Source organism: Hemitrygon akajei, chromosome 11 (assembly GCF_048418815.1).
Source record: "Hemitrygon akajei chromosome 11, sHemAka1.3, whole genome shotgun sequence".
In the NCBI taxonomy this organism is placed as follows: Eukaryota; Metazoa; Chordata; class Chondrichthyes; order Myliobatiformes; family Dasyatidae; genus Hemitrygon; species Hemitrygon akajei.
In genome coordinates, this window is record NC_133134.1 from 43,249,561 (window position 1) to 43,266,338 (window position 16,778).

The window sequence follows — 16,778 nt, forward strand, 5'->3', positions numbered from 1 at the left end:
ACGGAGGCAATGAAAGCTGCGTTCGCACGCGTCCAACTGATCTGGCCCGCATGAAGTTGCATTTTGCTCAATCTGGCCCGTGACCTAAAATGAGTTTGACACCCCTGCTTTAAGTGAAAGTCAAACCAAAGTGTTGCATTTTCTTAATATACTCGAAGATGTGCTGTGTGATACAAAACATATTTGAACAAACTATTAAGACCGTTTTCTAGTGCAAGTACCAGAGGTAAACACACATTTCAAAGAAGTTCCAAATTCCAAGTGTTCCCAAGTTCTAATCAATATTTGTTTTAATCAATCTTATCAAAAGAGATTTAAATACAAGCTTTAAAAGTCATTCTAAAGCAGCATGTATTTTTGACAGGATAATCATGCAAATTTCTATTTTCAGGACATTCAAGGAAGTTTATCCAGAAAACTTCATATAATGATTAACCAACAGAAAATACTGGTGTACAGAGGTCATTGCTGCTGCTTTCCAAAAGAAACAGTATACTTGACTGCATGGCATTTTTAGACAAACTGCTTCTTCCAGCTGATTAAATAGTCAGTACCATGCTCGTTTCATCTATCCAGAAGAGCTCCGCTGACTGCAAATGAAAAATAATAATCAATCTTTTGCACATTAACAGCCTTTCATATTATTTTTGCTCTATTGATATTTTAAGGGTTCATCTAGGAATCAGACATCTCCTACAACGAACATACTAGTCACTTTAGATACAAATTGAAAATTGAACTGAAATAACAATATTCCAAGCAGTTTTGAACTTATTATGAATTTACCTTTAAAGCATCTTAACTTTCCTAACGAGATAATCTCCATGCCATCTTTAACAGACTCTCTATCTCCCCCCACTGCTCTCCACAAGGATCGCTTTCTCCATGATTCTCTGCTCCATTCATCCCTCCCCCCAATCTCCTTCCTGGTATTTACTCCGGAAGTGGCAGAAGTGCTACACCTGTCCATTCACCTCCTCCCTCACCTCCATGCAGGGTCCCATATACACCTTCCAAGTGAGGCAACCTATGAATCATTTGGGGTCATATTCCATCTCATATTCCAAAGTAGCCCCCGATCTGAAGGCATGAATGTTGATTTCTCCAACTTCCAGCAAAAACTTTTTTTTTTCTCTACTCTTCTTCAATTCCCTATTCTGGCCTCTTGCCTCTCTCTCCTCGCCTGCCCATCACCTCCTCGGTGCCCTCCTCCTTCCCTTTCTCCCATGGTCCATTCTCCTCTGCTATTAGATTCCTCCTTCTCCACCCCTTTGTCTTTTCCACCTATCACCTCCCAGCTTCTTACTTCATTCCCCCCGCCCATCCACCTGACCACCTACCACCTTCTAGCTTGTTCTCCTTCCCCTCCCCCATCCCACCATCTATTCAGGCTCTTCCCCCTTCTTTTCCACTCCTGATGAAGGGCCTCAGCCCAAAACATTGACGGTTTATTCATGTCCATAAATGCTGCTGAGTTCCTCCAGCATTTTGTGTGTTAATGTTCTTAAGCTCCATCATAATCATAGTTTCAAAGCTGAGTGGCCAGACATGTTCATTTTCCTATAAAATCAGTCCAAAAATGCACGTTTGTGCTCCAATATTGGCTTTTTTTGGACCACTCTAGATTTTAATTGTTTTTATAACAATTGTGCCAAAACTGAGGGAATTACTCTGTAGTTTAAACTACATCTGTAATATCTTTTTTTTCTCTATAAAAGCACATCATTGACTTTTAGGTCCAAATACTATAATTGCTTTATGTTTGCAAATACAACCAACATAAAATCAGATTGGATCTGAACTTCAAAATCTGTACCATCATTTTATTAAAAACATTGAGTACATTAGTTTTAAAAGCATATCACATATCATATTTGTAAAACAACTTTGAACCCAAAAAATCAAAATTCTATACCTGTGAGTCCCATTCTTTAAAAATATGAAATATGATGGTTTTTAAATAACAAAGTTATTCACAATATTTCAGTTTCTATCTTAAATCCTTTAAAATCACAATATTGTATATTACTTTCTATAAACTGTTTAAAAAGTCTATTTTTACTTCCTGGTCTATATGTGAGAACTCTTCAAGGTAACTGGTTGACTGATCAGTGAGTTGGAGCAGGAAAGAGAACTAGGCAAGAGAAGGGGCGCAGGGAGAAGAACCTGCTGACTATTACAAAAGCATGGAAAATATAACTGGGTGAGTGGAGCATGGAAATTCATTTCTGAGTAGCTACAAACATGGTGTTCAAGAAACAACCATTAGTAATTCACTTCAAACTCAGCAGCATGGAAAATTGTAGACTGGACCAAAATAGAATTGCTCTGTTACCTCAACATTGCTGTCTACCACCACTCCTTAACTAATCTGGCACAGCTTAAGCAAGTTGTAAGGAAGAATGAGCAAATCTTGCTCTATCGCATTGTATAAAGCAATAGAGACTTAACGAAAAGGACTACTGGCTGTAATAGCTGTGAGAGTTGGTTCAACTAAATACGGAGCTAAATAATGAATACTTTTGATCTGCTGACATTTTAGTTTTTGAATTTTTAGCTTTTCATGGTTTACAATTTTCCCTGTTTATTGGGCTCTATTGTGGAAAAAAAATGGAGCATGTGTTTCACAAATAAAAATTCTCAGTTAAATTGATGAAAATCCCTGGTTGGAATACTCATTTATGTGAACAAAGGATTGGGGGCTGAATTCTTTTAGGAGACACTGTGAGTAACAGATTAAATTTAATACAGGAAAGAAACACTTTGGGAGAAAAAGTCAAATACATTATACATTAAATGGCCGAGACAGAGGGGCCTGAGTGTTGAAAGCAGCAGGACATTTTAATGGAGTGGTTATTAAAGCAGATATGATCCTGAGATTCAAATAATGGATAAAGCATTTAAAAAGAAAAGAGATTATGTTGAAGCTGTATGAAATGCTTTAAGGTTACAACTAGAGAACTATGCCCTTTTCTGTTTACCCTACTAAGGATGCAAACCAAAAGTCAATCTAAAATTAATCTGGATGGCATTTCAAGGAAAACATTTTTCACCAATCTGAGGAAGGATTGGTGGGTGCTGGGAGGGGGTGAAGATTGAGGTGAATGTGATTTCTTGCATCTCTCTTTCCATTTCACACCTTACCAATCTATCAATCTCACTCTCATCCTGCAAATCATCCCTCAATCACAAATGAGAAAATCTGCAGATGTTGGAGATCCAAGCAACACACACAGCATATAAAGAGTGGAGTAACATTTGCAATTTTCCAGTCCTCTGGCATCATGCCAGAGTCCAATGATTTTTTGAAAGATCATTTCTAATGCCACTAACTCTTTCAGAACCCTAGGGTGCAATTCATCTGGTCCGGGTGACTTTAGGTCTTTTAGCTTTTTGAACACCTTCTCTCTTGTAATAGTAACTGCACCCATTTCTCTTCCTTCACACACTACAACATTGGGCATACTGCTAAAGCCTTCCACAATGAAGACTGGTGCAATATTTGATGCATGACGGATCCCATTGGAAATGGCAGAATTTACTGAGAATTATGTGCCTGACTTGGAAGCTACTGGGGTGCTAGGTGAGGACAAGAGAAACCCTGTCCCTGATGGGGTGAGGCCATGCGTGAAATCGAAGAGATGAGGTTGAGGGTAGTATTGATGATGGAGGGAGGGAAGCCCCTTTCTTTTAAGAAGGACATCTCCTTAGCTCTGGAATGAGAAGATCATCCTGAGAGCAGATGCTCCCTCAATGCTGTTTTCTGCTCAGACAATTAACCCACAACTCCCCAATCACCCCTTCCTATACCCGAATGACACCCTGATCCCTGGGTCCAATACAACCAAGTTAACCAAAGACCACTTCAACTCTCTCTCAACTAGCTCATTACCACTACGACCCCCACCCCAACTCATTTAAATGCTTTTCTTCATTTGCACCGCAACGGTATAACGCATAAAAGCAATGCTGATAGACAATTCAATAAAAAACACTTCACATTTTATGTGTTTATGAATTTTGTTGCAATAAACCCACAATCTTGTCGCCTTTGACACCAATAGATTCCTGGCCAAGAAGTTCAGATTCAGTGGAACAGGAGTTTGATTAAGTACATTAATATCTTGTTTACATTATTTCTTCTTGACTCAAGTATGAGCAAAACTACTCAGGTGGATTTGGATTGAAATTTATAAAATCTAATTTGAAATTGATATATAAAATAAATAAGGAGAGAAAAATCAAAAACACATTTACTGTATGAGATGTCATTTTGTTTAGAATATATACAAAGTTCTTGTAAGCCAAATAACCATAATGCACATACCTCTCCGGGACAAATTTCAACGAGCTGCTGAATATTCAGAAACGTGACTGGCCCCGTCTGGGTCCATCATTAAGGAATTCATGACCAAGACCATTCCCACACTTTCCACAAGAAACCTGAAGTAACACATTATAGTAACAATCTATTCAAGCATCTTTGCAAAGTGCACCAAATCATTTCCTAGACTTACAAGATGATAGTGAGTTTGCCTAAAATGATGGATTTTCTTTCATTGCTATTAAGCACAAAAGCATTGTTCATCGATCCATATATTTTAGTAAATTCCATGATAGTAGAAAACTTATTTCCATTCATTATTAAAAATGTATATTTCTAAATTACAAATTCTCTTTATGCCTGCAATCTTCTTCCCATTTTTGAAAATAATAGACAATTTGCAAACCCGATTAAAACACAGGTGATCATATTTCTCATGTTGTGCTTAATGGTAAGCTCAGCTGGTTTATGTAATTTATCTGTTATTAAAATTGACAAAGTTAGTTGAGCTAAGCCAGTCTGCAGAATATTACACCACGACATTGAGTATTGGAATTATAATAAATGTCAATGGACTTCATTAAGTGTTTTGATAAGGTCTGCATGGTAGGATGCCATGGAAAGTTAGATCACATGGGATACAGGCAGAATTAGCTAAATGAATACAGAATTGGCGATGGTAGAAGGTTATTTTTTCAGACTGGAGGTCTATAACTAGTGGTGTTCCCCAGAGTGCGGTAGTAGGCCCTCTGTAGACAATTTGTCATCTGTATCAAATATTTGAATGAGAATGTACAAGGCATGGTTAATAAGTTTGCAGGTGACACTAAAATAGATGGTAAGATAGACAGAGAAGATGGTCGTCAGGATTTTCATTGGCTAGGTAAAGGGGTTGAAGACAGACAATTGGAGTTTAATTCAAGTAAGTGCATGGTGTGGTATTTTGAGGAGACAAATGAGGGCAGGAATTTCACAGTGAATGGTAGGGAACTGGGGAGTGCTGTAGAACAGAGAGACCTTGGGGTACAGGCACATAGTAGCCATAAAGTGTCATTACAAGGAGACAGGGTGGTGAAGGTGGATTTAGGCACACTAGACTTTGACAGTCAAGACACTGGGTATAGAAAAGAAAACAAATCCATTTGTGCTTACAGACAAAATCAGATGCACATCAGCTCTGGCAGGGTTTGTAGGCTATTACTTCCTACAAAACAAAACCTAACATCAGGAATGGCCGTGATGCTTCACTCCCAGATTAGCGTCAACACCTTTTATGCATGCTTTGCAAGGGAAAATAAAACTACATCTTTGTGAATCCCCACAGCATCTGATGACCCTGTGACCTCTGTCTGAGGGGGTCAACATCATCAGAACATCCTATACACACAAAAACACACACACACACCTTATTGTAATTTATAGTTTTTTAAATTATGTATTGCAATATACTGCTGCCACAAAACAAAATAAATTCCCATCTTATGCCAGTGATATTAAAACAGATTCTGATGTTGGGATATTACATTGCATTGTACAAGACGTTGGTGGGGCTCTATTTGGAATATCACGCTCAGTTTTGGTCACCCAGCCAAAAAGATGCCATTAAGCTGGAAACAGTGCACAAGATATTTACCGGGTATGTGTATGTTGCCAGGACAGGAGGGACTGAGATATGGAGAGAGGTTAAGCAGTGACTTTTTCATTGGAGCATGGGAGAATGAAGGGTGACCTTACAAGGTGTATAACATTATGAGGGGCATAAATATGTGCACAGTCTTTATACCAGGGTTTGGGAATCTAGAACTAGAGGATGTGGGCTTAAGAGGGGAAGAGACTGAATGGAACCTGAGAGGCAACTTTCACCTAGAGATCGGTCAGTATCTGGAATAAGCTGTCACAGGAAGTGGTTGATGCAGTTACATTAACACTTAAAAGGTACTTGTACAACTATATAAATAGCAAAAGGTTAGCAGGCTATGTGCCAAATATGAACATACAAGACTAGTGAAGATGGGAATCTTGGTTGGCATGACCAGTTAGGCCGAAGGGCCGGTTTCTGGGCTGTATGACTACATACTGAACTGAACAAGATGTCCATTTAAAAAGGTTATTTTAAGAGTGCTGTGGAGCAACAGTACACTGCCCATGCATTATTGCCAAAATAATATAAAATAATAACAGATACGCATAAAACTGTTCCAAATTTTCCATTTAATGTCACATTGATACTCTACCTTAAGTGTATTATGGCCTTCCTTTCTTTTGGACACGCTGTCTGGATGAATGGTTTCGGTAAAAGCAGGCCATGGTGAGGAGTGCTCATATTTGGCATGGCTTGAAAACAATTCATGTCCACACTTTGAACAGATGTATATACCTGATTAAGATAAAATAAATGTTGAAAGAAGCCATCACTCACCAAACTGTAAATGAGCAACGAACATACAACAGTACATTTAATTTTGTTTATGATTGCAGTGGTTCCCATGAACTCAATTTTCCAAAACTTTTTGCTTAGAACTGGATTGAAGAGTCACATTTTCTGCATTTATTTGATTCCATTTCTATCAATAATAATAAATCCTAAAATAAATTCATGGATTTTTTGGAAGTTCTTCAATTTCCTTGCTAGGCTCCCTGAACATATTACATACCAACACACAGAGGAACTTGGACTTCAAGAGTGGCTTCCACCAGGATCCAAAGCATTGCTACAGGTCCCCCTCAAGTTCAGGTGTAACCCATCCTCTTTGTACAGGCTGTACCTTCCCCAAAAGAGATCCACTGATCTATAAATCTGAAGCCCTGCAACAGTTCTTCAGTCACGCATTCACCTGCCAAATCATTCTATTCTTAATCTCAATGGCATGTGGCACAGGTAGCTCCTGATTTTCAGCTTTCTACCTAGTTCCCTAAAATCTCTATTCAGGACCTCAGCTTTTCTAACCATGTCATTGGTGCCAATATGTATCAGGACTTCTGGCTGCTTACCCTCCGCCCTTAGAATGCTGTGGACTCGATCCAAGACCTCCCTGACCCTGGCACCTAGGAGGCTACATACTATCTTGGTGTCTACTGCACCACAGAATCTCATCTCTATTCCTCTGACTCTGGAATCTCCTATCAATACTGCAGTCTTCTATACCTCTCTTCTCTTCAGATCCATGGCACCAGACTCAATGCCAGGGACCCAGTCATTGTGGCTTCCGCCTGTTAAGTCATTCCCCTCAACAGTATCTAAAGTGGTATATTTATTATTGAGGGGAATGGTCTCAGGGGTACTCTGCACTGGCTGTGCATTTCCCTTACTTCTTCTGACAGTCACCCAGTTAATTACCTTTCTCCTGCAACCTAGGGGTGAATACCTCCCTGTAGCTCCTGTCTATCACCTCCTCATTGATCCTATCTTTCTATCACCTCCTCATTCTCCCGTATGAATAGTTTGTGTGCCTCCATGGTACAGATCGGTGTGACACCACTACAGTGGGAATATACTGTTTGTTTCCCATGTTAATTGGTAGACACTGGTGTGCAGCTCCCATGATCACCCTTGGATCCCTGTTGACTTCAGAAGGAGTAGCAGACCGCACAACACCATCTACATCGGTGGTGCTCAGGTGGAACAGGTCAAAAGCTTTAAGTTCCTCAGGGTGAATATCACAAATGACCTGACTTGGTCTAACCAAGTGAGTCCACTGCAAAGAAGGCCCACCAGCGCCTTTACTTCCGGAGAAAGCTGAAGAAATTTGGCCTGTCCCCTAAAACCCTCACTAATTTTTATAGATGCACTGTAGAAAGCATTCTTCTAGGGTGCATCACAACCTGGTATGGAAGTTGTCCTGTCCAAGACCGGAAGAAGCTGCAGAAGATTGTGAACATAGCCCAGCACATCACACAAACCAATCTTCCATCCTTGGACTCACTTTACACTGCATGCTGTCGGAGCAGTGCTGCCAGGATAATCAAGGACACGACCCACCCAGCCTACACACTTTTTGTCCCACTTCCCTCCGGGAGAAGGTTCAGGAGCATGAAGATTCATACGGCCAGATTTGGGAACAGCTTCTTTCCAACTGTGATAAGACTGCTGAACAGATCCTGACCCAGATCTGGGCCGTACCTTCCAAATATCCGGACCTGACCTGCACTACCTTACTTTCCCTATTTCCTAATTATGATTTATAATTTAATTTTTTATTATATTTACTTCGATTTGTATTTCAGGGAGCGCGAAGCGCAGAAACAAATATCACTGTGATGATTGTATGCTCTAGTTATCAATTGTTTGGTGACAATAAAGTATAAAGTATCCCCATGGGCTGGTCTGCATCCTGCTACCTGGCATGTGTTGTGTCATATTGACGATCTCGCTGACCACTTGATCCACAGCAAGACAGCAGAAAGGGGGTTTCACGGAGGCTGATCGGTTCTGCACGATAGCTTTTTTCCCCCATGTGGTAAAGCCCAGTTATTAAAGGAGGTCATCCTGATGGCCTCAGCCATGGAAGCGTTAGCCATTGAGACTGCGCTGACACGGCTTTTGACCAAGATGGTAGCCAGGAGGACTATGACCCTGCAGAACAGAATGGCAAAGGACTATATCCTGGCAAAGGAAGGAGTTGCCTGCGCCATAATGGGGCAGGAGTACTGATGAGTCAAAGAATATAACAGATTTGGCTGACCATATCCAACAGACGGTAGATAAGATACTTAATGTGGGATATCAGTTCCATAATAATTATTTCCCAGGGAGTGAGTTGGTGACCCTCTGGAGCACTAGGAGGCTGATAGACTACCAGAGTGCTTTGAAATGTTACTATAGACATTCTGCTTTAATACCTAGTCATTTCACAGTTGACTTTTAATATGATGGGGCGGGTATATAAAAGCCTGCGGACTGGACATAACCGGATTGCAATATTTAAGGACTGGAATTATTGCAAAGGGTTAATCTTTGTATCTGTGGCCTTGAGCGTACATGACTGGGACAGTGAGAATGCAATGTGACTGTAGGAATACAACGTGAGAACAGGAAAGTCCGGTGAACACAGGGTAGGACTCCTAAATAACTGTGGCAAGTGAATATTGCCCGATGACACTCACATCTATAGTGATAAAGACCTTTGAGAGGCCGGTCATGGCTAGCATCAGCTCCTGCCTAACCAAGGAGCTGGACTTCTTGCAATTTGTCTATCAGCACAATAGATCTACAGCAGATGCAATCTCACTGGCTCTCCACTCCACCTTGGATCATCTGGACAATAGTAATACCTACATCAGGTATTATTGTTACAGCTCAGCGCTCAACACATTCATACCTTCACTTCTAATCAACAAGCTCCAAAACCTGGGCCCCTCTCCCTCCATCTGCAACTGAATCATTGATTTCCTCATCAGGTAACCACATGAACTTCAAGTTTAATTGTCACTCAACTATAAATGAATACCCATGAATATGACCAAAGAAAACAATGTTACTCCATGGCCAAGGTGCAAAACACAGTACCAATTGTCATGCACAACACAAGGCACATATAGCACATATAAGATAGCAGTAAAATATAGTCACACAAAAAATATAGTCCAAGTCTCAGAGTCCATGAATGTTGCAGTGGTCTGCAATTGAACACAACACAGCTTTTCTTCTACCGAGTGACTGGGGTCAGCACCAACAGCATGGATGCCACACCTGACCGCCTCCAGCACTACAGTGGAGTGCACGACTCTGGCACCTCCCCCGGGCAGCTGCAAACAAGCAATACTGCAGCTTGAGGATTAGTCCTTGTTACAACCAAAGCCACGCAGTGCCCCCACCATTCACCTATAAACCAATGAATTGGGCTTGCAGCACCCCCCACCACCAGTGTCCAACAGGGTCTTGCAATCACATGAAAATCGACTAAGACGATCACTCACTGTTAGACCGCACACAGCCTTTGCTCTTTCTCTGATGCAGGCAACAGCACATTCCACACCTAGTCCAACTCCTTCAGTTTCGCTGCCAATGAGCAACTGACTGATGGGAAAGATGGATGGATGGATGGATGGATGGATGGATGGATGGATGGATGGATGGATGGATGGATGGATGGATGGATGGATGGATGGATGGATGGATGGATGGATGGATGGATGGATGGATGGATGGATGGATGGATGGATGGATGGATGGATGGATGGATGGATGGATGGATGGATGGATGGATGGATGGATGGATGGATGGATGGATGGATGGATGGATGGATGGATGGATGGATGGATGGATGGATGGATGGATAGATGGATAGATGGATAGATGGATAGATGGATAGATGGATAGATGGATAGATGGATAGATGGATAGATGGATAGATGGATAGATGGATAGATGGATAGATGGATAGATGGATAGATGGATAGATAGATAGATACTTTATTCATCCCCATGGGGAAATTCAACATTTTTTCCAATGTCCCATACACCTGTTGTAGCAAAACTAATTACATACAATACTTAACTCAGTAAAAATATGATATGCATCTAAATCACTCTCTCAAAAAGCATTAATAATAGCTTTTAAAAAGTTCTTAAGTAGTTTAAATACATTAAATACAATCAACCCCGGCACTTTAACATATCTTACTCCTGGCGGTTGAATTGTAAAGCCTAATGGCATTGGGGAGTATTGACCTCTTCATCCTGTCTGAGGAGCATTGCATCGATAGCAACCTGTCGCTGAAACTGCTTCTCTGTCTCTGGATGGTGCTATGTAGAGGTTGTTCAGGGTTTTCCATAATTGACCGTAGCCTACTCAGCGCCCTTCGCTCAGCTACCGATGTTATACTCTCCAGTACTTTGCCCACGACAGAGCCCGCCTTCCTTACCAGCTTATTAAGACGTGAGGCGTCCCTCTTCTTAATGCTGCCTCCCCAACACGCCACCACAAAGAAGAGGGCGCTCTCCACAACTGACCTATAGAACATCTTCAGCATCTCACTACAGACATTGAATGACGCCAACCTTCTAAGGAAGTACAGTCGACTCTGTGCCTTCCTGCACAAGGCATCTGTGTTGGCAGTCCAGTCTAGCTTCTCGTCTAACTGTACTCCCAGATACTTGTAGGTCTTAACCTGCTCCACACATTCTCCATTAATGATCACTGGCTCCATATGAGGCCTAGATCTCCTAAAGTCCACCACCATCTCCTTGGTCTTGGTGATATTGAGACGCAGGTAGTTTGAGTTGCACCATATCACAAAGTCCTGTATCAGTTTCCTATACTCCTCCTCCTGTCCATTCCTGACACACCCTACTATGGCCGTGTCATCAGCGAACTTCTGCACATGGCAGGACTCCAAGTTATATTGGAAGTCTGATGTGTACAGGGTGAACAGGACCGGAGAGAGCACGGTCCCCTGCGGCGCTCCTGTGCTGCTGACCACCGTGTCAGACCTACAGTCTCCCAACCGCACATACTGAGGTCTATCTGTCAAGTAGTCCACTATCCAATCCACCATGTGAGAGTCTACTCCCATCTCCGTTAGTTTGTGCCTTAAGATCTTGGGCTGGATGGTGTTAAAGGCACTAGAGAAGTCCAGGAATGTAATCCTCACAGCACCACTGACCCCATCTAGGTGAGAGTGGGATTTGTGCAGCAAATACGTGATAGCATCCTCCACTCCCACCTTCTCCTTATACGCAAACTGAAGAGGATCCCGGGCGTGCCTGGCTTGTGGCCTCAGATTCTGTATTATCAGCCGCTCCATGGTCTTCATCACGTGCGACGTCAAGGCAACAGGTCAGAAGTCATTCAACTCCTTTGGTTGTGGTTTCTTCGGTACCGGGACAATACAGGATGTTTTCCACTGTCTGGGTACTCTTCTCTGCTCCAGGCTCATGTTGAAGATGCGCTGTAGTAGTGCTTTATGTTCTTAATGTTTAGCAGGGTTTTGGAGTCATAAAGTATGCTTACAAAAGACAGTAACACCTTTGGTTGACCAAGTAAAAGCCTCTGCATCCAATCTTATAAATTGGAAATAACATTTCCCCCTTGCTGACAATCAACACTGGCGCACGTCAACGATGCGTGTTTAACCCACTACTCTACTCTACCCTCTCTCTACACACCTACGACTGTGTGGCTAGGAACAGCTCAAACATCATCCATAAATCTTCTGATGACACAACTATTGTTGGCAGAATTTCAGATGGTGACAAGGAGGTGTACAGGAGAAAGATAATCAACTGTCGAAATAACAATCTTGCACTCAGCGTAAGTAAGACCAAGGAATTGATTGTGGATTTCAGGAAGGGAAGTTGAGGGAACACACACTAGTCCTCAAGGGATCAGTGGTGGAAAGAGTGAGCAGTTTCAAGTTCCTGGGTGCCAACAACTCTTAAGATCTATCCTGGGTCCAACATATTGATTCAATTACAAAGAAGGCACGAAGGTGGCTCATTTCATTAGGAGTTTGAGAAGACTTGGTCTGCTCAAGAAGACAACAGCTTTCATCAGAAATATCCGCCATCCAGGCCACACCATTTTATTGCCGCTTACATAGGACAAATTATACAGAAATGTTAGCCCAAGGTACCCCGTCTGCCAATTACATTAGAAACACAAGAGATTCAGCAGATGCTGGAAATCTGGAGTAACACACACAAAATGCTGCAGGAACTAAGCAATTCAGGCAGTATCTATGGAGGGGAATAAACGGTTGATGTTTAAGACCAAAAGGACTGGGACAGAAGTCAGGAAAAAAAAAGGTGGGGGAGAGGAAATACAACCTCAGAATCACACAACTGTGACCACTTTGCACTATAAACAAGAGAATATCTGCTGAAAATCCAAGCATCTTTGCATTATAATTTTTTTTTAATTCTAATTGGGCTCTTTCTTGTACAATTTTGTATAGTCTATGTTATTTATGTTATTCATGTTTTTCATGTGAATGTCAGGTCTCAGATACTATCTGCCTGGGATGCTGCACCTTGTTTTTCACTGCGCCAGATGCATTTGAGCATATGCAAATAAACTCAACTTTGACTTCAACACACACAAAATGCTGGAGATACTCAGCAGACCAGGCATCTAGGAAAAGAAAGTACAGCATGTTTCTGCAGAAGGGTCTCGCCCGAGACATCGACGGTACCCCTTAGATCAGGCATGGGCAAACTACGGCCCGCGGGCCATATGCGGCCCGTTAAGCTTTTTAATCCGGCCCGCAGAACTTGATGAAATTATATTAATAAACCTTGTTAACACCTCAGATCCATCCTGAGAATCGCCACAACAAAACTAAATCCAGACTTTGATGCGCTGGCTAAAAAGGGAGACCAACAACACTGTTCCCACTGAAATTAAAAATAAGTTTCTTCGTTGTGTTATGTAAAAAATGCATTTGAAAATATTTTTTTCAATAAGCCTTACATGTTACATGTCATTTCTGTTAAGTGATGGACATGAGTAGTGCGCAGGTGCACGTACGTTCTCAAAATAAAAAATGCGCTCCAGATCAATCACTGTTCTGTCCTTGTGCTGGTCGTTGTTGAGTTTTGGCACAGGGGACAATTGAATAAGAAGGAGCAGGACAAGTAGACCTGCATCTCCTACCGTTTTTGAAATAAAGACAGTCAGGAGGAGAGTGACGATGATAATATCTTGAAGGATAACAGAATTTTCAGTGCTTTAAAATAATAACTGTTACTATTAAAAAAAGCTGTATTTTATTCATTTAATTTTCAGTGTTTTAAAAGTCATTTCAATAAATAGCTAAATACCATGGGACTTCAAAGATAGATATTTTGTTGTAATGCATTTGTTCATTTTCAATTGAAATTAAAGCACATGTTTTCTACATATCCCATGATATTTTATTTTCTCTTATGAGGTGTATTACCAAAACACTCCGTCCATCTGCTCCTGCTCCATCTCCCTGTCAAATTTTAGAACCCTTTGTGGCCCACAAGTCAAAAAGTTTGCCCACCCCTGCTTTAGATCCTGCATGACTGGCTGAGTTCCTCCAGCATTTCGCGTGTGTTGCTCGGATTTCCAGCATCTGCAGATTTTCCCTTGTCTGACCTCGTTTCCTCCAGATTCTAACTTGTGCAGTCTCTTGTGTCTCACTATCCACAACTCCAGCAATCCCTGTGTTTTCTGTAAACTTACTAAATAGTCCGCTGGAAGTTTTTTTTACAGAAGTTATAAGATCCTGACCACTGGAGACGGACAGCCGGGGTGGGGGGAGAGGAATTGCAGACATCATCTGGTCTCGGCTGTCTTCACTGGGCCAATTCCAGCCGCTATTTGCAGCCGGCCACAACATTTTGTTACCAATAATAAGTGCCCAACGAGGCCAATTTCTTGACGACTACACATTACAGAAGTGAAGGAGAAAAAGATTCCCGCCCCCCCCTTAGATCACGACTGCTTTTCCTTGGTTTGGAAGTTTCTAGACAGTGCAGTCGGAAGTGATTCGGTCAGCCCGTCGATTGATCGCTGAGCTGGGTTTTCACCCCCGAAAGAATCGGACAACCGTCCTCCACACGGCAAGTGACGAAAACCGAAACTAATGCCGACGGCGAAGTTCCGCGCTGTACGGCTTTACCGGAGCCGAACTAAAGCACATCAACTCCAGCGATCGCCGACTCGCTCCCCACTGGCCCGAACTCACCTGGTTTGAAGTGCTCCTTGTAAACCTCCCCGCCGGAAAAAGCGCAGAAAGCCATTTGCCGCCGCTTGCAGTCGGGACTCGGCGCTGCGCCGTTCAAACGCTCGGCTCCGCACTGCCGGGGCCCTGAGCATGCGCACTATAGCCCCGAACGGCGGCTGCCGGGGCCCTGAGCATGCGCACTATAGCCCCGAACGGCGGCTGCCGCTGAGACAAAGAAACATACGGCGGTCCGAAATCCACCCACGACTGCTCTGAGTTCGTGAAGCAACAAGTACATCCCAAGCAGCGGCTTAATGCAAGTTTTGTCTTGAAAACATTCGTGTTTTCAATAAAAGCAAGCACTTGCCAAGAGCTCCTTTAATACCCGCTGATTTTAATACGTTGTAGCGGTGCTACACGCAGCCCTTAAACTTACTGCAGTTAAAGAAGATTTTATTCAAACTTCGCCGCTTCGCTTTAAAGCCTCCCTGATCCCACCCTCCCCGGGCGTGGATGCTGTAGGGGACACGTATTCACAGTCCTGGACGAGCTTTTCCCTTTGTTGGTGAAGCAGACCTGGCCTTTATGCCGGCGCGCTGGCTATTTGTGAGCCGGTTCGAGTGCGCTAGGAATTGGGTCGCCACAACGTGTGTCTATGCGATGACATTGACACACTAAGTATTAAGGCAGATAAATCAGTTAAGAGCCTGAAAGGAGGAAGGAAGTTCGTGGAGGGAATTCTATAGGTATGCTGGAGGTTTGCAAGTCATTGGGCGTATTTAAGGCAGAGATAGATTAGCCAGGGCATCAAAGGGTATGGGGTTAAAGCAGGGGAGTGGGGATGACTGGAAGAATTGGATCAGCCATGATTGAATGGTGGAACAGTATCGATGGGCTGAATGGCCTGCTTCTGCTCCTATATTTTATGGCCTTATGGTCCCATTTTTAACAGAAGAGTCCTACTTGCACCACCAAGTTCAAGAACAGTTACTACTGTCGTGGTTTTTCGTGCTTTTCAAATGACCAGGAGACGCAGAAGATTCTTCAAGAAGGGTTAAACTTTAATTTGCAAATCAAAGCTGAGACAGTCATTGAGCTGGTCGCTGACTGCCTCCCGATTCTCGGATACAGCCGCTTTTTTAAGCAAACCTGGTTTAGCTGCATTAACATATCCAAGCGGTGCATATCACAGTTACTATTGTTTTTACCTATTGACTTATTTGTTCTAGTCGACTATATAGTTTTAATTACACAGCAGACATGTTCAAAGCAAAATATCCCTACATATTGTCTCTACATTGCTTTAGTTACACAGCCGACAAGTTCAAAGCAAAATATCCCTACATATTGTCTCTACATTGCTTTAGTTACACAGCCGACATGTTCAAAGATCCCTGAGTTACTGTTCATTAACACATATTGTCTCTACATTCAATTGGATACCTGATTAGCATATATTGACACATCATTGTCCTTTAGCATTTCACACAGTTTTGGTTACACAGCAACTTCACAGCTGGCGACCGCTCCCAGCCACCTCTCCCTAGCATATACCAACACACCATAGTTTTTAGCATTAAGTTTTATACTCCATAAAGTTTTATACTCCATAATATTCATATTCTCCAATATATTCCCCCTTTGAGACCCCTCTGGGTCTCACACTCACACAGAGAGAAGACTAAGAGTCTGCGCACAAAAGCCCCAATAAACTCAAGCACTTATTCCCAAATCTCGGGTTAAACTAAAATTTCCTGCGCCAAGACCTCAAAGTATTCTCTCCCTGTTACCCTGGGCCGCTGAGCCAAAAACCTGTCCCTT

The 16,778-nt window shown here is 42.3% G+C and overlaps 1 pseudogene; it reads right to left on the reverse strand.

Moving 5' to 3' along the window:
• Nucleotides 1-272: 272 nt before the first annotated feature.
• Nucleotides 273-15,133, reverse strand: LOC140735537 (methionine-R-sulfoxide reductase B1-like; annotated as a pseudogene).
• Nucleotides 15,134-16,778: the final 1,645 nt, after the last annotated feature.